This window comes from Ursus arctos, unplaced genomic scaffold (genome assembly GCF_023065955.2).
Source record: "Ursus arctos isolate Adak ecotype North America unplaced genomic scaffold, UrsArc2.0 scaffold_18, whole genome shotgun sequence".
Taxonomy (NCBI): domain Eukaryota; kingdom Metazoa; phylum Chordata; class Mammalia; order Carnivora; family Ursidae; genus Ursus; species Ursus arctos.
In genome coordinates, this window is record NW_026622852.1 from 21,596,407 (window position 1) to 21,616,980 (window position 20,574).

Sequence of the window (20,574 nt, forward strand, 5' to 3'; positions counted from 1 at the left end):
GAAATAAGTAAAAAATGGGCAGGAAACCTGAATAGACATTTTTCCAAAGACAACATACAAGTGGCCAAGAGATACATAAAAAGATACACAACGTCACTAATCACCAGGGAAATGAAGATCAAAACCACAATGAGTTATCAGTACACATGTGATAGAATGCCTATCAAGAAGACAAGAGGTAACAAGTGCTGGCAAAGATGTGGAGAAAAGGAAATCCTTTCACACTGTTGGTAACAATCTAAATTGGTTCAGTCATTACAAAAAAACAGTATGGAGGTTCCTCAAAAAACTAATAGAAAAACCCTATAGGGCACCTTTGGGACAGTCAGTTAAGCGACCAACTCTTGATTTCAACTCAGGTCATGATCTCAGGGTTTTGAGGGCAAACCCTTCGTGGGCTCCCTGCTCAGCAGAGTCTGCTTGTCTCTCCCCCTCTGCTCCTCCCCCTGCTTATGCATGCTCTCTCTCAAACAAATAAATAAAATATTTTAAAAAATACCCTATGATCCAGCAGTTCTACGTCTGTGTGTATATATCCAAAGGAAATGAGGAAAGGAGTATCTTGAAAAGATACCTGGACTCCCATGTTTATTGCAGCATTATTCACAGTAGCCAAGATATGGAAACAATCTCAATGTCCATCAGTGGGTGAATAAAGATGTGTGTGGACACGCACACACATCACTCAGCTATAAGAAAGAAGGAAATCCTGCTATTTGGGACAACATGAATGTTCCTTGATGGCATTATGCTGGGTGAAGTCAGAGAAAGGTAAGTATTTTACGATATGACTTACATGTGGCATCTAAAAAAAAAAAAAAAGTCTAATTCATAGAAACAGAAAAGTGGTTGCTAGGGGCTCGGGGGTGGAAGAAATAAGGAGAGGCTGGTGGAAAGTAACAAACTTGCAGGTGTAAGATGAATAAGGAGCTAATCTAATATATAACACGGTAACTGTAGCTTATAACACTGTACTGGATAATTGAAATTTGCTAAGACAGTACAATTTACATGTTCTTACCCAAAGAAATATGAAGCGATGTTTGTGTAAATTAACCACATAGCGGGAATCCTTTCACAATGTATACATAGTATCAAATTACAATGTATACTTTATTAGCTTACAATTTGATTTGTCAGTTATCTGCCAATAAAGCCTAACAAACAGGAAACCTCACTGAGAGACCATTTATTTAGAACTTCAATTTCTCTCAGCAAGGTTTTAGAACTTTCAGAATTTTAGGGTTCTTTTTTTTTTGATGCTGCTGTTAAAATTTTTTATATGTCCAAATATTTGTGTATTTCCCAAATTTTCTTCTGTTGATGATTTCTCATTTAACTCCTTTAAAAAAAATCAGAGGATATTCTGCATTTTTAATGCTACTGAATATTTGTGAACACTTGCTCTATGCCTAGCATATGGACTCTCAGAGAATATGCCATTTATAGAATTCTGTACTTACTGGTCTCTGGGGCCAAAGAGGTTTCTCTTAAGGTTACTCACTACGACTATTTTACTCTATAAATCAGAGTTTTTGGGGGGGTTATCAAAACTATTAAAGAATACTATCCATATCAGCTCAGAGTTTAGTGCTACACATCGCGAATCAAATGAACAAAACTGTTAAGACATTACTGTGTTAATGTCAGCACCATAGCACCTCTTCGTGCCTCAGTATCGGCAGGACTTCCTAGTTGGACACATACTAGATTTTCTTATAAACTGAATTCTCAATGACATCTAATTATATCACATCTAGACTGCATAAATTTTATGCACTCAAAGGGCTAAAAAGGTTGGCAGGGAATAAAATGTTATCACTTAAAGTCTTAATTAAAATGGGATGTTGTCTATATATGTATATACTTAATATAAAGATAAAAATATGGCCTTATCAATAGAAAATAAATTGTTGCCCAACCCAGAAGTTAATGTAATTAAGCAATATTATGTAGAGCGTAAGTATTCAGTTTTTTAGTATTACCTGTGTTCAAAAATCAATCTTCCTCTCTAACAAGATGTTGGAGAGTAATTAACACCTCGTGTTCTCCTCGAATGGAAATTCTAATAGTACTTACTACATCACACTTCTGTGAAACTGAATGTAGATGTCTTCAACAGTGGAAACACACCTCAAATTCCTTGTTGCCATGATTTTTACACTATCATACTATTGTTAATACACCCATCTCTGACTTTAGTACTAAATGAATATAAAGAATTAATTTATAGACTCAAAATCACAGAAATTTTGGAAGAGAATTATCTTCAAAGGGGATTTTGGTCACTTTTTAATGTGAAGTATGGAATCTGGCATCACAGCTAATTCCAGAGGGAATGTATCTATTGTATTGTAACTGTGACATAGAGAGTGCTTCTCACTGGCCATCAGTGTAGGTAAGAATTTAACTCTGTTAACCTATTACGGAGGTCCGACAACCAAACTTCTCTCTCAATGTCTTCAACTTTCTGAGACTAACTTTTTATCTTTCAAATTTATTGTGATCAGGAAATTAAAATGTTGGAAAATGAGCAACTGAGAAATCAGCAGTGACAATGCAGTGTACAACTACCTCTTTGTGCCGATCTTGCTTATTTTAATATTGATTTGAATCCAACACATTCATTTTACTGTGACTATAAAAACCGAGTTTTGAAAAATAAGCAGATGAAGGGGCGCCTAGGTGGCTCAGTTGGTTAAGTGTCTGACTCTTTGATTTCTGCTTGGGTCATGATCTCAGAGTTCTGTGAACCCCTGTGTAGGGCTTTGTGCCGGGCGTGGAGCCTTCTTAAAATTCTCTCTCTCCCTCTCCCTTTGCCTCTCCCTCCCTAAAAAAAAAATAGTAATAATAAAAAATAAAATGAAGCAAGTGTTCCTAGAAGTCAGTCTAGGTTTGAGTACCTAAAGCAGTGCTTATTTTTAAAGTGGTATTTCCTTTGCTATTTTATTTGTCTTCAGCAATTTTGACCGTACCAATTTTAACTGGATACAGTAAGAGGTCTTATGATAGCATACATATAGTATCTCAAAAAATATCAAAGCATTCCAAAGTCCAGGGAATGTATTAATAGAAAAACTGAGTGAATGTAATTTTAGTGCAGCGTGACAGAATCAGAATGTAATAGGCTGAATAATGGTCCCCAAAGATGTCCATGTCCTCATGATCAGAACCTGTGAATGTGACATTATATGGCAAAAGAGATTTGACAAATGTGATTAAAGATCTTGAAACGGGAAAATTTCCTTGTGTTATCTAGGTGGGTCCAGTCTAATTTCAAGGTCCTAACAAGAGGCAGGCAGAAGGACACACAGCACAGAAAGAGACATTGTTAGTTCTAAAGCAAGATCCTATACTACTGGCTTTTAGCATTGAAAGAAAGGGCCATGAACCAAGGAAGGTAAGGAACACTGCTCTAAAAGCTGGAAAAGACAAGGAAATAGACTCTCTCGTCAAGCCTCCAGAGGGGAGCACAGACTGCTGACAGCTTGCTTTTTATCTGCAAAACTGTAAGAATAAAGTTGTTTTAAGTCATCAGTTTTGTCCTAACTTGTTATGGCAGCCATAGGAAACCAGTACACAGGAGTAGGACATAGATTTTCAAATCCCTACTCCAGTGCTCTTTTGCTGTATTTTAACAGGCTACTTCTTTTCTACTACGGGACAAGTTTAAAGAAGTAAAGGTATTAGCCATCCGGCTACCAAGTGCTGCCAAATGTACTGGTTCGGCTGACTCTCACAATCACAGCCAAGTGGCAGAACGCTGTAGCAAGAAAATCTGGAAACAAATATCTGCGAATACAGACTGTTCTATGAATAACCACGCTTCCTCGGTTGGCCTCTGACCTATTTGTAAAATGAGGGTAATACCTACAGTACCAGGTTATTTTCAGAATTAAAGTAACTCTCATGCAACGTGTAAGATGTTCAGCCCATGTTAGAATTTCAATAATCCCCAGCTATACCTAAGGTAAATGTGAAGTTTGTTACTGATGTGCCCATGTAATAACTGGGGAATCTGGAATTCCAAGACCACTTGGTACAGGGATAGTTGATGCAAGAGCTAAGGCTGGAACCCAGGCCTCCTGAAGATAATCTCATGAAGTTAGCTGCCACTAATTTATGAGCTCAACTTAAAACTTAAGAAAATTACTAAAAAAGAGATTGCTCCTCACAAATGAAACTGAAAGACTAAGAAAATATCATATAAATTTCTTAGCCAAATAATGTCTGAAACCATTAACAATCAGAATTCTTATTTTTAAAAGGCTCCTATGCTGGGAAGAGTTCAGATGAAGGAACAACACGCTAGATCTCAATATAAGGGGTAATCCACAAAGAGCAGCTACAAAAAGGGCCATGTTTATTCTGATTTTTTGGCAGGGGGTGGGGGGGGGCAGGCAATGGCATCTACACTGCTTTACTGAGTGAAACATTTAAGTTCTCCAAGGTAAAGTCTAATTGTTTAAAGTTATTTCAATTACTCCTTGATTAAAATGTTAAATTGGCCAGAAAGTGAGGGGTTTATGAATTTTAAGGGAATATTTCAAATTTAGATGAACTTTATGAAGATCTGCTTTTGTTTTCTACAAGGTTGTGCTCAAATCATTGATGCTATGAGCTGGATTGAAGAAATTACGTGCAATACCAGTTCCATCTCTTGTGTACTGCACAGCTCTAATATAGGAATAATATTTCTTCTGGAGAGCCCCTTATCATGTAAAATTATATACCCATATGTGTTCCATAAGTTCTAAGTAAAATACAAATGTGGTAATTCATTCTAATATATTCAGCTTGGGTATATTTTATTTAGGACACTTCTTGGGGTAAACTGATTTGCAAAAAATTTTCATTTTTATTTCTTAAAAAATGCATTTTAAGGGGCGCCTGGGTGGCTCAGTCATTAAGCATCTGCCTTCGGCTCAGGTCATGACCCCCAGGGTCCTGGGATCAAGCCACGCATCAGGCTCCCTGCTCAGCCTGGAGCCTGCTTCTTCCTTTCCCACTCCCCCTGCTTATGTTCCCTCTCCCACACTCATTCTCATGAGCGCTCTCTGTCAAAAACTAAATGCAATCTTAAAAAAATGCATTTTAAAATAACATGTATGCATAAATTTATAAGAATGATTACTGGGCTATTATCTCATGTAATATTGCATGTGTAGTAGACAAAATTAAAAATTGTTGTATCAAAACAATTCTAACTCATGCTTTTCATAGTACTAGACAACGGGTTCATTGTTCATCATTGCAAACTGTTCATTATTATTTTTTTTCCACTTTATCAGAATGAGTTGGAGTTTATCCCCAAAAGGAAATTAAACACACAGAATTGAAGCACTGAGATATCAGCTAGCTTCAAATCATCTCAAACATTTGTCGTATATTTTTCCATGCGATTCCCTACCAGTTGTCAAAACATTAAATTGTTTATATGGACCACATCTTCTTAATCCAGTCATCTGTTGAAGGGCATCTCGGCTCCTTCCATATACAATGGAATATTATTCAGCCATCAGAAAGAACGATTACACAACATTTGCAGCTACATGGATGGGACTGGAGGAGATTATGCTAAGTGAAATAAGTCAAGCAGAGAAAGATAATTATCATATGGTTTCACTCATTTATGGAACATAAGAAGTAGGAAGATCGGTAGGAGAAGAAAGGGAAGAAGAAAGGGGGGGTAAACAGAAGGGGGAATGAACCATGAGAGACTATGGACTCTGGGAAACAAACTGAGGGCTTCAGAGGGGAGGGGGGTGGGGGATTGGGACAGGCCGGTGATGGGTATTAAGGAGGGCACATATTGCATGGTGCACTGGGTGTTATACGCAAATAATGAATTATGGAACACTACATCAAAAACTAAGGATGTACTGTATGGTGACTAACATAACAATAAAAAATTATTATAAAAAAACACATTAAATTGTTTAATTTTATTGAATAGAGTATATATGAACCTAAAAGTCGAGTTTTAATTCAATATTTGCTGTAAATTGAAATTAAAGAATTTAGTTGCATCTTTATACAAAATATCTGTAAGTCATAGGTTTGCAAGTAACACAGTAATTTTTGTCAGTGCTGATTACAGATAGACCTGCAGTGGGTGTAGTGGTTCAAACTTACTGTATGATTAGCCTATTGGGTTTCAATCTATCTTTCAACAGTTCATAAGTCTGGGTGAGCCCAACAACTTGGGGAAGAAAAGTCAAATTTTTATAGGGCTTTAGCAGGAAGGGGTTAGGTTGAGTTGAGTTTGTTTAGGATTGGTTGTCAAAGTCAGTTCTCAGAAGAGGGAGGAACTCTTCTTATTATCAGCCATTTGGGGGCATTTAAAATTTTATCAACAGGGAAGGAAAAAAAGTTAGTGGCTCAAGACATATACATGAGTGAGGGGTTGGGGAGTTTATAGGGAGACACAGGCCACAAAGGCAAAAAGAAGTAAATAGGACTATGTCAGGATTAAGAACTTCTGTGCATCAAAACACAACCAACAAGCTGAGAAGGCAACCTATGGGTGAAAATTTGCAAATCGTGTATCTGATAAGGGATTAATGTCCAGAAAATATAAAGAACTCCTAGAATTCAACAATGAAACATGACTGAGAAATAGGCAAAGGACTGGAATAGAGATTTCTCCAAAGGACACATACAAGTAGCTAAACACATGAAAAAATGGTCAACATCACTCATCAGGAAAATATTTTAACTATAAGATAGTGTCTCACACCACCGAGGATGGTTACTATTAAAATAAAAAGCAGAAATACATACATACATACGTACATACATACCAGAAAACAGAAGATACTGGTGAAGATGTGGAGAAATTGGAACTCTAGTGCACTGTTGGTAGGCATGTAAAATAGTACAACTGCATGTAAAAAATTACTGGAATTACTGTATGATACAGCAATTCCACTTCCGGGCATATATCTTAAAATATTTAAAGCTGGGTCTCAGAAGACATGTTCACAGCAGCATTATTCACAATCACTAGAAATGGAAGAACCCCAACTATTAATTTACTGATAAGAGGATAAATAAAATGTGGCTTATATATATAATGGAGTATCACTCAGCATTAAAAAAATAAATTTTGACACGGGCTACAGCATGCCTGAGGATATTACGCTAACCGAAAAAAGCCAGTCACAAAAAGGCAAATACTGTTTGCGTCTACTTATATAATGTACCTACAGTAGTTAAGTTCATAGAAATAAAAAGTAGAATGGTTGTTGCCAGAAGCTGGGGAGAGAAAGGAAAGAGGAGCTGTCTGATGGGCCCAGAGTTTTAGTTGTGCAAGATGAAAAGCATTCTTGCAGACTAGTTGCACAGCCACGATGGTCACGTTTATGTGTATTCTACCACATTTTAAAAATGTGAAAATAAATCAGTGTGGTTGGGGAGGAAGAACTTCAGGGACAGGCAGGAACTTGCAAGGTCTTCAGTGCAAGGTCTCAGACAGCGCCCCCCCCCCCCCATCTCTCGTAGTAATAGACAAGTTACTTAACTCTCTGCCTCCAGTTTTCTCCTGTTTAAAGTAATAGCACCTTGTTGAGAAGATTAACATGTTCATACCCGTAACACCCTTCAGACAACTTCTGGAACATAATAGCACTAGTAAACTGCTCACTATTCAGAGGAAATTACTTTGAGCAGCAGAGCATCGCTGGGGGGGAAACTGCCTATTGCTGCAAGTAGACCTAAAACCATTAAAAGTCAAATCACCATCTCACTAGTATGGGAGAGTTCTGTCTTTAAGTAGTATTTATCAATTTATAATGACCTTTTGAAAATTCATTCCCCCTAAAATTCATCTGCCTTAGCTTTCAGAATACTTGCCAAAATATGTTTATTAATACTTCATTTCAACCTCCAAATTCACGTTTCAAAAGTTTACTATTTCAAAAGAACTTTACAACACGATTTGATTTCAATTTAATTCACTTTGGATAGGAATATCCATGAGTCTGTTCTTAAGTCAATTTGACATCTTGAGGGGAAAAATGATAGTGCCAATAATATTTTCAGAAAAGTCAATCTTGGGAAAATACTACTTGCAATCATAGCAAGTCTGTACAGAGTAATTGGTTACAGAGCCCTAAAACTGCCAAAGAAAAGTCCATGGATAATATTAGCATTGGCGGGAATCACTTATAGGGGGATACTTCCGTGGGTATTAACACAGTCAGTAGTTCTCAAAATGTTAAAATTGTCACTGTAAGTGAACTAGAGCTGTAACAGGTAACAAATAGCTTTATACTATTTGTATCGCTTTAGGAAAAGGTCACATTATTCTAATCTCTTTTGCATATTATAAGTAGTAATCTCAATAATATATGACCTTATGTATCTTCAGAAGCTGTAATACTATTGTTCTAAGTATAGCGAGATTTAACATACATTTTTTCCTCAATATTTTCTTGGACTATTAAAAAATAAGCTACTCATTACAATTTTAAAGGAGCTGGTTTTTGAAAACAACCACTTACTTTTATCCATCCCATAAAATTCAACATCCTTTTTCATTAAACATTTTTGTGAGTCCATAACGAGGACTGAATTGGACGGTTTCATTTCTTTTATTTCCTGTATTTACCCTTTGCCAGAGGTGCTAATGAACAACAAATTGGGACTAAAGACACGCCTCGGGAGGGAGGAAGCAGGACTCAGACTGGCTTGGAAAGTTTATCAACAGAATACTCTGTCCTTAAATAAGAGATGCTGTTTATTCCAACATCAAATCGAGAAGTTTGTACTCCACCTGGAATTACATATGCACAGGATTAGGTGGCCAGATTCGCATTGTTTACCATTTTTTAGAGGCTGGCCATCACTGATTTTCTCTCTCAAGAGAAAACAGGTTCCATCGTGACAAACAGTGCTATTGTTTCAGCCGGGCAGATTTGAAGGAGAGGGTTTATCACAATCCTTGCTATTAATGTATTGAAAAAAAGTCTCAGACGTTTGGGCTATTCTCTTTTTGCTGTATTACAGTTAGAATATATAATCAACATGGAATTGTTTAACAGGTGAGCCTAGGGAGATTGGCATGAAGTTGTATTTTGTGCTCTTTTCCCACATTTCCATATTCTCTCCATCACGTTACACATTGCACGAAACCCTTTTCTCCTCACCTAGGAATTTATAGTCTTTGTGTTTTGATTCTACTTTCCCCCCCTTATTATCAAATTCTGTCTTTCCCAGTAACATCTTTCACCCATCACATAAATCTTAAGATAACCTTTTAAGTTTTCCAGTGTTTTTTTACCATTGTCTAATTATCATAGAAAACATTCATCTTCATTCAAATACTTGCAGTCATAAAAGTACACCTAACAAAAATTTTGGACTGGTGCTATTGGGGGCTGAATTGTGTTCCCTTACCCCTCAACTTCTATGTTGAAGTCCTTATCACCAGGAACTCTGAATGTGGTCATATTTAGAAATACAGTCTTGTAAGGTCATTAGGATGGGCCCCAATCCAATCTAACTGGAGTCCCATAAGAAGAGGAAGACAATGGAAGACACGGGGAGAAGAGCCATCTATAAGTTAAGGACAGAGGCTAAGAGGAGGTCCTTACCTCATAGTTCTCAGAAGAGATCAACCCTACTGACACTTTGATGCAGTTCTGTTGTTCAAGACTGCCTACTCTGTGGTGCATTGTTGGGTCAGCCCAAGCTAACAAGTGCTTATTTCAGTACTCCTAAAAAACACATCGCAAATTTCACTGCCCAATAGGTCTATAAGTACGGCTAATTCTTTCAGGGAGGCGGGCATTGCAGTCTCCTACTCTTGTGTACGTAAAACACGAGGAAATGGCATTCAATATACACTTATTTATGTACCAATGTGTGTATGTCTACGGTGTGTAAAACTGAGTAACACCATGGAGGATACGAAGCTCCTGCTCTCAAGAAACAAACCAGAATGAGGAAGACAAACATAGAAATTAGTCATTTATTCCTAAATATGTGCAATTTCAGAACAACATTGATATAAAAAAATTTACTGCCTGACAGATCGAAAGTATTTTACAAGTGCAGTTAGGGTGAAAGGATTTTGGGGAAAAGCTTAATTCCAACTGGATATACTGTGATAGGCTTTCTAAAAGGCCATCTTAATTTAACCTTATAATTTTCCACTTCCTAAGCTGAGGGGAAGAGTCAGACACATAAAAGGAATGGCCTGTGTTTTAATTCTACTTTTAAATCTTGTTTAACAAAATAGGACTGGTCTTATGGAGAAACAATGGAGAAGGGAATGAAAATAAACACTCATTTGGGATAATTAATAAAATCAAACTTTTTAGAAATAAGGCAGAATAAAAAATAAAACAACAAAGAGATGAAGTGCTATTCAGTACTAAGTACTAAGCAATAACCTTTTTATGTACAATGTTTTTTAAATCTCACATAATTTGTTTATAAAAACAGCTATCTTTCACACCCAAAATCCAAGTAAAAATGAATCCTCTACTTGCTTTGCAATGTACTATCAAAGCAAGTTTTTTATACCAAGATTGGAAGTTTCCTATATAGAAATTCTGATTTTTCCATTTGATGATTCAAGAATGTTTATAGGTAAATTAGCAGGTTTCAGTAATGGCAATTTTGTTTGTAGGAAAGTTCTTTGTCATCACTATCATTTGGTATATGCTCTCATTGTAGCTTTGGTAACTTTAAGACAGTCTTTGAATTATGTTCATTCCAAAATTCACATAATAGGGATACACTTAATTTTGTTTTTTATTTGTTGTCTAAATTTCCCTTTGTATCTCCTGAGGTCTTGATTGAGAAGAAACACATTCAGTTAAGGCAAGGAGATAACCAAGTCTATAGTTTGGCCACCTTACCCATACGTTATTCTAAGTGATGTCAGTTAGAACCCATTGTTCAGACTTGGCCATTAGTAAATCTTCAAATATTTATATTCACCATTTCGTAACCAAATCTTAAGAAATGTGGCAAAAGGTCAATGTCATTAGAGAAAAAAAAAAGTGAGCCTGGTATAGAAGAATAAGGAACATTATTGGGACAGGTGACCAAATTGGAATATAGGGGACAGTTTTGTTAAAAGAAAAGCATCAATATTAACATCCTGAATTTGATAGTTACAATGGGTCATGTATTCACTTCTGGGTAAAAAGGTAATGTACGCAATGCTCACTCAAGCACAAAGGGGGGTGAGGAGGAAGGTAGGAAAAAGTAAGAAATTAATATATCTTAGTAAACTTTACCTAGGAGTTATTATTCTGATGGAATTTCTGTTTAGAATTATTTCAGAAGTCAAAGCATAATTATTATAGAACATTATCCAGAACTAGATAAATAAAGTAGGTCACTTCTCTCTTTTGTCATTCTTTTGCTGGATCTTACATCATGTTTTGACCATTTCAAACCTATTGACAAACTGTTTTAAGAACAAAAGCCAGTAAGGAAAAGGAAAGCTTGATACGTCTCAGTTATTGTTACAAAAAAGTAAAGCTTTTGCAATTTCCTTATTTGGGTGCTTAAGTCCCATGTTGTTCTGGAAAAAGCTATTTGGAATTACATACCTAGTTGTTTTTGAAAAGCAGAACAACACGAAACAAAAACAATTACCCTGGCCTCTTAAGGTGTTTATTTTGCATTTTTAATTTTAACATATTTGGCATGAAGAAGTCTTAGGAGGTCAGAAAACCTTTGCGTTGTCTTGCATTCAGTATTCAAACTGAAAACTGGCTGCCATCCTAAAACTTTGTTCTGAAGAACATGGTTCTAGGAGGGGGTGCATTGGAGCTGGGCCTCTGAGTAAGAAAAAAAAAAAGTCAATCATGAGAAGTCCGGCATTTTTAGCCTATCTGTAATACAGACATCTTTCACCTGTTTAAACAAAGCAAAACAAACCAAAACAAACAAACAAACAAACAAAAAAACAGACTTCCTAACTTAATGCATCAGATACATGTTTCTTTTTCATTATGGAATTATTTCATGAAGAATAAATGAGGGCAAATGGAATGACTTATTTCCTACTTCATTCAAGAAATGGTATAAAGCTCAAGTGGTTTATATGATTGGAAATAGAAAAATCTCACTAAATTTAATTAGAGTCACTCCATACTTTATCATTTTCTTTTAATACAAGTATTTGTCTTACTCAAGGGCTTAATAGAAATATAAATGTCAATAAGGAAATGAAACCATAGCCAAACAGATAATGGAGAACTAGGTCTCCCTGCTGGAAAATGAGCTGTGGGTCAAAAAATACATAGAAGTAATGGCTTTGGAACACTTTGTTTCAGAAATGGAGATTCAAACCTTTCACCTACATCCACTTACAGCATAACATGGGGATATCTGTAGACCAGCTCCTCAGTTAAGTGGTAAAAGTTATATTTTTAACTAAAGAAAATGATTTAAGGTCTTTGGAAATACTTCTAAAACAGCAAATGAAGAAACATCTGTTCAAGAGACTTCGTGAAAATTCAGTAATAATTGAGAATCTGCAGTATTTAAACCAAGAGAACTCTCTCCTTCCACCTCCCAGCTCAGCAAGATGGAGACTCCACAGTAGTGTATCCAAGAACACAGGGCTCCCTATTCTGTCAGCTCCCAACCAAAGGGCTTTATTCCTGGGAAGAGCAAGACATCAGCATTTCTCAACATGCCCTTTGTTTCCTTTCACTGTGGCTAAATTCTAGTTGAGCATGGTTGAGAGATGGGGTTCTTTCCTCCCACCCAGGCTTCCTTTATGAAATATTCTACCTTACTCATGGCACCGTGAGAATATTGGGTCCCTAAGCACCCTGTCCTGGCTTATAAAGCAGTAGTTCCCTAGCAGGAGAGGCAAGCCAGAAAGACCTTAGGCTTTTCTTCACCTCTCACCTGGACATTTAATATTAAAGAGGGGCTGTCACTCCAAGAAAAGTACGCCATTGTACCCAACTGCAGAGTCCCAGCCTTGAATCTCAGATTTTGCCAGGGGTAAGAAACAGGACAAAAAGCAAGATAGCTCCTAATCTGTTCCCAAATGATTGGATTTAATTTTCAACAGGACCTGGAGATGTTAAAGCCTAAGGACATTCACCAAACATTGGAGGCTGTGGTGAAAAGCAACAGGGAGGAGTTTGTAATATTAATAGGTGTAATAGATATATAACAAAAATATTATGAAAGGAAGATAAAGGTTAAGGGATATGTAGAAATAAGATTTCTCTATCTCATGGAAAATTAAGGTAATCTAAATCTGATGCTAATTCTAGTCAGTGAAGATACATATGGTAAGCCTTAGAGCAACCACTAAGTAATGACGCTATAAAATGATGTTTAAAACAGGGTAAAATGTGTCATGGGAAAATATTCGCTTAATGCAAAAGATGACAGCAGAGAAGGCATAAAGGAATAGAAAGGAAATGGGGCACATAGAAAGCATGAGGTTTAATAGACATAAATCCAGTGATATCAATATTATGATATGTTAAATGGATTAAAATCCAATCAAAAGGCAAAGATTTTAACACTAAAAAAAAATCCACCTATATGCTCTCTACAACATTTATATTTAAAAATATAAATTGCCAGCAAAAAGATGGATAAAGGTCTATTATACAAATAGCAAACACAAGAAATGTGAAGTGGATATATGAATACCAAACAGATGTTAAAACCATTTTTTACTACAGATTAGGAGGGTAATAGGGTAAAGCCAACAAAAGAGAAAGAACAGTTATAAATATTGTACCTTTTAACAGAGTGCCAATTTACATGAAGAAAACTGACAGAAATGGAGATACCAATGCAGAAATAATGGTTGCATACCTCAAAGCTCCATTTTTAACATTTTATAGACTTGATAGTCATCTATAAAATACTCCAGTGAATAAAATGTGCATTCTTCTCAAGTGCATGCAGAACGTTCTCCAGGATTGACCATATCTCCATCCATAAAACAAAATTCAATTAATTTAAAAGCATAGAAATATAAAGTACGTTCTTTGTTCACAATGGAATGAAATTAGAAAACACTAAGAAAAGATTTGGGGAAACTCAGAAATGTGGATATTAAACAACAAACTGTTAGGAAAGTTATTTAAATAACTAATGAGAAACAAAAGGGAAATCAGAAAATACTTTGAGATTAATGAAAATGAAGGCAGAAAAATAAATTCAAAATGGATGGAAGACATAAATGTGAGACAGGAAACCATCAAAACCCTAAAGGAGAACACAGGCAGAAACCTCTTTGACCTCAGCTGTAGCAACTTCTTACTTGACACGTCACCAGAGGCAGGGGAAACAGCAGCAAAAATGAAGTACTGGGACTTCATCAAGATAAAAACTAGCCTATAGAATGGAAGACGAGATTTGTAAACATCCTACCTGATAAAGGGTTACTTTCCAAAATCTACAAAGAACTCACTAAACTCAACACCCAAAAAACAAATAATCCAATTAAGAAATGGACAGTGGACATGAATAGACACTTTTCCAAGGAAGACATACAAATGGCCAACAGGCACATGAAAAGATGCTCAGCATCACTTACCACCAGGGAAATACAAATCAAAACCATAATGAGATATCACCCTACACCTGTCAGAATGGCTACAATTAACAACACAGGAGACAACAGCTGTTGGTGAGGATACAGAGAAAGGGGAACCCTCTTGCACTGTTGGTGGGAATGTAAACTGGTGCAGCCACTCTGGAGAACAGTGTGGAGGTTGCTCAAAAAGTTAACAATAGAACTATCCTACCATCCAGCAGTTGTACTACTAGGTATTTACACAAAAGATCAAAAAATGCAGATTTACAGTACAGAGTGCATCCAGTATTTATAACGGAATTGACAATAGCCAAGCTATGGAAAGAGTGCACATGTCCCTCAACTGATGAATGGATAAAGAAGATGTGGTGTGTACACACACACACACACACACACACACACACGCACACACACCGGACTACTACTCAGCCATCAAAAAGAATGATATTTTACCATTTGTAATGACATGGATGGAGCTAGAGTGTATTATGCTAAGTGAAAGAAGTCAGTCAAATACCATATAATTTCACTCATTTGTGGAACTTAAGAAACAGAATGGATGTACATACACAAGGGAGAAAACAAGAGGGAAACAAGCCATAAGAGACTCTAAAGGACAGAGAACAAACTGAGGGTTGAGAGAGGGAGGTGGGTGGGGTATGGGCTAGATGGGGGATAGGTATTAAGGAGGACACTCGTTATGATGAGCACTGGGCGTTATATGTAAATGATGAACCACTGAACTCTACTCCTGAAGCCAATATTCAATTGTATGTCAACTACGAGTTAAATTAAAATAACAAAAATTAAAAAAAAGAAAATAAAGACAGAACATACCAAAATTTAATAAAATGTAATGTAACAAATCTTCACAGAGAAATACATAGCTGTACCTATATAGGTTTTACAATTTTTTTCTAGCATAATGCCCTCAAGGTACATGCATACTGTTGCAAACAGCAAGATATCCTTCTTTCTTACAGCTGATTAATATTCCATTGTGTGTGTATATGTGTGTGTGTGTGTATATATATGTATTTTTTTTACATGTTCTTTACTCATCAACGGACACAAGTTGTTTCCATGTCTAGACTAATTTAAAGAATGCTGCAGTGGGGGTGCCTGGGTAGCGCAGTGGTTGGGCGTCTGCCTTTGGCTCAGGGTGTGATCCCAGCGTTCTGGGTTCGAGCCCCACATCAGGCTCCTCCTCTGGGAGCCTGCTTCTTCCTCTCCCACTCCCCCTGCTTGTGTTCCCTCTCTCGCTGGCTGTCTCTCTCTGTCAAATAAATAAATAAAATCTTTAAAAAAAAAAAAATAGGGGCGCCTGGGTAGCGCAGTCGTTAAAGCGTCTGTCTTCGGCTCAGCGCGTGATCCCGGCGTTCCGGGATCGAGTCCCACATCGGGCTCCTCTGCTGGGAGCCTGCTTCTTCCTCTCTCACTCCCCTGCTGTGTTCCCGCTCTCGCTGGCTGTCTCTCTGTCACATAAATAAATAAAATCTTTAAAAAAAAAAAATAAAATAAAAAAAATAAAAAATAAAAATAAAAAAATAAAAAAATAAAAAAATAAAGAATGCTGCAGTGAACATGGGGGTGTAGATATATTTTTGAGTTACTCTTTTCATTTCCTTTGAATAAATACCCAGAGGAGGAAGTGCTGAAACATGTGTTAATTTTGATTTGAGGAACCTCCATACTGTTTACCATAGTGGCTGCATCAATTTACATTCCCACCAACAGTACACAAGGGTTCCCTTTCTCCACATCCTTGCCAGCATTTATTATTTCTTGTCTTTTTCATAATAGCCATAATGACAGGTGTAAGGTGATATTCCATTGTGATTTTGATTTTCATTTCCCTGATGATTAGTGATGTTAAACATCTTTTCATGTACTTGCTGGCCATCTGTTATGTCTTCTTTGGAGAAATGTCTATTCAGATCCTCTACCCGTATTTTTTTTTAAAGATTTTATTTTATTAATTTGACAGAGAGAGACAGCCAGTGAGAGAGGGAACACAAGCAGGGGGAGTGGGAGAGGAAGAAGCAGGCTCCTATCGGAGGAGCCTGATGTGGGACTCGATCCCAGAATGCTGGGATCACGTCCTGAGCCGAAGGCAGACGCTTAACGACTGCACCACCCAGGCGCCCCTTCTACCCATATTTTTAATCTTTTTTTTCTTTTTTTGCTATTGAGTTGAAAAAAATTTAATTTAAAACTTAACTTTCCATTTGAAGACATTGGGGAAGAGAGCAGACTAAAACAAAATCAAGCAGAAGGAAGAAAATAATAAAGATGGGCACAAAGACTAAAGAGAAAATAGAAGACCAATAAAGTTAAGGAGTCCAAAAGCTTTTAATGAAAAAAATTAACAAAATTGACAAACTTTTAGCTGGATTGATCAAGAAAAAGTGAAGTATCAAATAACTGTAATCAGAAATGAATGAGGGATTATTACTGACCACGGAGAAATAAAAGATTAGAAGGGGACACTAAATAACTGCATGCCAATAAATGAGGTAACTTTCAGGGAATGGATTTTCTTTTTAAAAAGGATATTAACTACCAAAACTGACTCACAAAGTAATAAACAATCTAAATAGGCTTAAAACTGAAGAAATTGAATTAGCAATAATCACCATCATCATGAACCCACAAAGAAAAGCTCAGACCCAGAAGGCTTCAGTGCTATCATCTACCAGAGCCTTAAAAACACAATTTGTGAACAATTATTCATAAACTCTAAAAAACACAAGTAATGCTTCCAACTCAATATCCAAACCAGACAATGACATCACAGCAAACAAGAACTACAGACCATATTGTTTACGAATATGGACACAAACCCTTACCAAAATACTAGCAAGGTAAATCCAGCCACAAAAAAATGTTAATTGGACAAGTGTTATATATTCTAGTAATCTAAGGTTGGTTTAACATATGAAAAGTAAGTTAGTGATCCCAATAGATTCAAGGGGAGTGGAAAACCTAAAGGAAAATGACTAACAGAAGACTCCTGATCAAACTCAGTGACTTACAACACATTTATGATCGTGGAGTTCTGGAGGTCATGAATTCACAATGACTATAGGTCTAAAATCAAGCTGTCACTTGGTTCCTCCCTGAATCTCTAGAAAAGCATTTGTGTCCTTGCCCTTCTCTGGTTCTAGAGACTGCCCCAAGTTCTTTGCTTGCGATTTCCCACAGCTCTGACCTCTGCTTCTGTTATCCCATTGGGTTCTCTCCCTCTGCTTCCATTGCCATATTCCTGAGCTATTTCCCTCAGTCCAAGAGGACTGTTTCTTCTGGTATTACATGTTCCAGAACTTTGCATCCTCTATATGTCACGGGAATTCATCCAGACAAGAAGGACAAGAGGCTTCTCCAGCAACATTTTATGGATAATCCCATCCCTCTTCCTGGATTCTGCTGAGATGATGAAGATCCAAGAGTTACACTCAGATTCTCTTCCAACAGCTCTCTGTGGCTGAATACTGTATTTGATTCTTCCACAGCACTAATAAAAGGTTACCCGGCTACACCCTTGGCGTTCCTCTTTAAAACACACTTTTCTGCCAGATGATCTCCTAATTGCAGTATCTTTTACAACCTGTTTAGGCTGCGAGTTTCCCTCACCATCAAATCCTAGTTCCTTTACTTAATATTTCATAGAGAACAAAATGGAGTCTCTCATGTCAAGCAGGAGCCTGTGTCAAGCAATGACGCAAGCAGTTACGATACTAAAGCTAGGAGAAATCTCGGGGACTAACGTCAGCTGACCCCCCAGAACTGATAACAAGCAGAACCAGAGAAGGGCTGCAGAGACCCTAAACTGATTAAATCCCTTTAAAAAGGGAAGGATTTTGGCAGCATACTATCAAAGACTCTTCAGACCTGACTCCTCTACGTCTGACCACTTAAAAAAGGCAACTGCCACCAAAGGCTCTGCCGGACTCATCTCCGAACGGAGCCGAGATCCTTCACTGCTGGAATATCAGAAACAGGAAGTGCCCAGAGCTGAGCCGGACCAAACCGAGGCCTTATCTCAACTCCATGCCCACAGACTGACTTCGCCTTTGGTTCCTTAACGTCCTGCACCCTTCTGTTATCTTGTTGTGTGGCTTGTCTTCTGCCCGGCCTTGTGTGCTGTGTAAGGAGCGAAGCTGAATCACAGGGTGAATTGTCATTGAGTTTGGAATCCTGAACTTTTTCATAATTGTGATTTAACTTTGCTTTATGATTGAATAAAGCTGCTGACATTGTGGAAAGACACAACTCCACAACTCGTGTGTGTGCCTTCATAGCGTGCTCATGACGCACTTCTTCCCTCAATTTTTCCTTTTCCGCTTACATTTTACTATAAGCAGCAAGACTTCCTCAGGCCACACTTCCAAAGTTTACTTGGAAATCCCCTTAAATATTCAAGTTTACTGCTTACAAGTTTGCATTTCCACATAACCGCAAGACACAATTGAATGAAGCCTTCTATCACTAGTTAACAAGGATCCCCTTTCCTCCAGTTTCAATAACATGTTCCCATTTCCTTCATAGTTCCTACCAGCAGAATCTTTAACATCCATAGTCCTAACAGTTTGTTCAGAATTATCCAGGTCTTTTCTCTCATGCCCTTCAAAAATCGCCCAGCCTCTACCAATCGCCCAATACCAAAACCACTGAAACATTTCCAGGTGTTTGTAATAGCAGCACCCCATTTCCACGTACTAAGAGCTGTATCAGTCAGGGTTAAACTAGAGAAACAGAACCAATGCTGATATATGTTAAAATGTTTACTTTGAAGAACTGGCCGCCATGATTGCGGGGCTGCCAAGGCAAGTTTGAAATTCATAGCACAGACTGCCGTACAGGGCAGAATGAAAATCTCAGGCATGATTAGACTCTCGGCTTAATCTGGGCTGCTGTAACAATACACCACAGAACAGCTAGCTTATAAACAACAGAAATTGCTCACAGTTTTGGAGGGTCAGAGTCTGAGAGCAGGGTGCCGACACGGTCAAGTGAGTCCCAGAGCTCCCGTTGCATCCTCACACAGTGGCGGCAAGTGAGTGAATGTTCTAAGTCCTCTTTTATAAGGGCCCTAGTCCTATTAATGAAGGCTCCGCCCCATGACCCAATCACCTTCCAAAGTCACCACCCAAATCATCACCTTGGAGGTTAGCTTTCAACATAAATTTTGGTGGAACAAATACAGATGATAGCAGCTAGAGCTCCCCCCTCCCCCAGTTATTCAATCAAACACTTTCTTAGGTATTGTCATAAAAGTATTTTATAGCCATCACTAAAGTACTCAGCTGACTTAAATAAGGAAGATTATCATAGGTAATCAGGATGGTCATTCAATCAGCTGGGGCTTCCCTGAAAAAAAACAAAAAACAAAAAACTCTGCCAGTGAAAGGCAGTTTGAGTTCACATCGGAAAGATCTAGCCTGACCTTCTGGCAGCCTGCCCTATGGATTCAGGCTTCCCTAGTCGGCTCTCACAATCACTTAAGTCCATTCCATGCAATAACTTCTTAAATATATAACTGCTATTGGCCCTGTTCTCTGATTGAACCCTGATTTTCCTGGATTCAGAATATTTGTTCTTACAACATAGCATAAATCAGTTTAAACAGATGACATCTGTTTCCAATAATCAGATTCTTACCTGAGTTTGGTTTAGAATACTTCAGTTTCAATGTTACGAAATACCTACTTATAACCTTGCCAAATCAGGTTAATATTAAATTTAAAGTGGCATACCCAGCCTCTAATGGTTTTGTTTGATCATGAGAAGTAATCATTAAAAACCCTATAAATGTCTCTGAATATTAGTGAAGTCCCTATATCTGTGTTTTAAATTGATTTATTTTATTTAGATGGATATAATTGGTCACACACACACAAATCAATGCTATTTTTCAGCAGAAGTGATCTACAGGCCCTTTAAAATGATCTTATAAAGATCACCTTAGACTGATTATTTTCAAGTGAGGAACCATTTAGATCCAATTTGATTTCATGGTCTTAATGAAGAAA

The 20,574-nt window shown here is 37.3% G+C and overlaps 1 long non-coding RNA gene across 1 annotated transcript in view; it reads right to left on the bottom strand.

Moving 5' to 3' along the window:
- The window catches only part of LOC123001432 (uncharacterized), a 104,533-nt gene extending 84,925 nt beyond the window's left edge, over positions 1-19,608 (bottom strand). The window contains exon 1 of the long non-coding RNA XR_006410319.3: positions 19,509-19,608. This is a non-coding gene — a long non-coding RNA (uncharacterized LOC123001432). The remainder of the gene's footprint in view (positions 1-19,508) is intronic.
- Between the last annotated feature and the right edge of the window lie 966 nt (positions 19,609-20,574).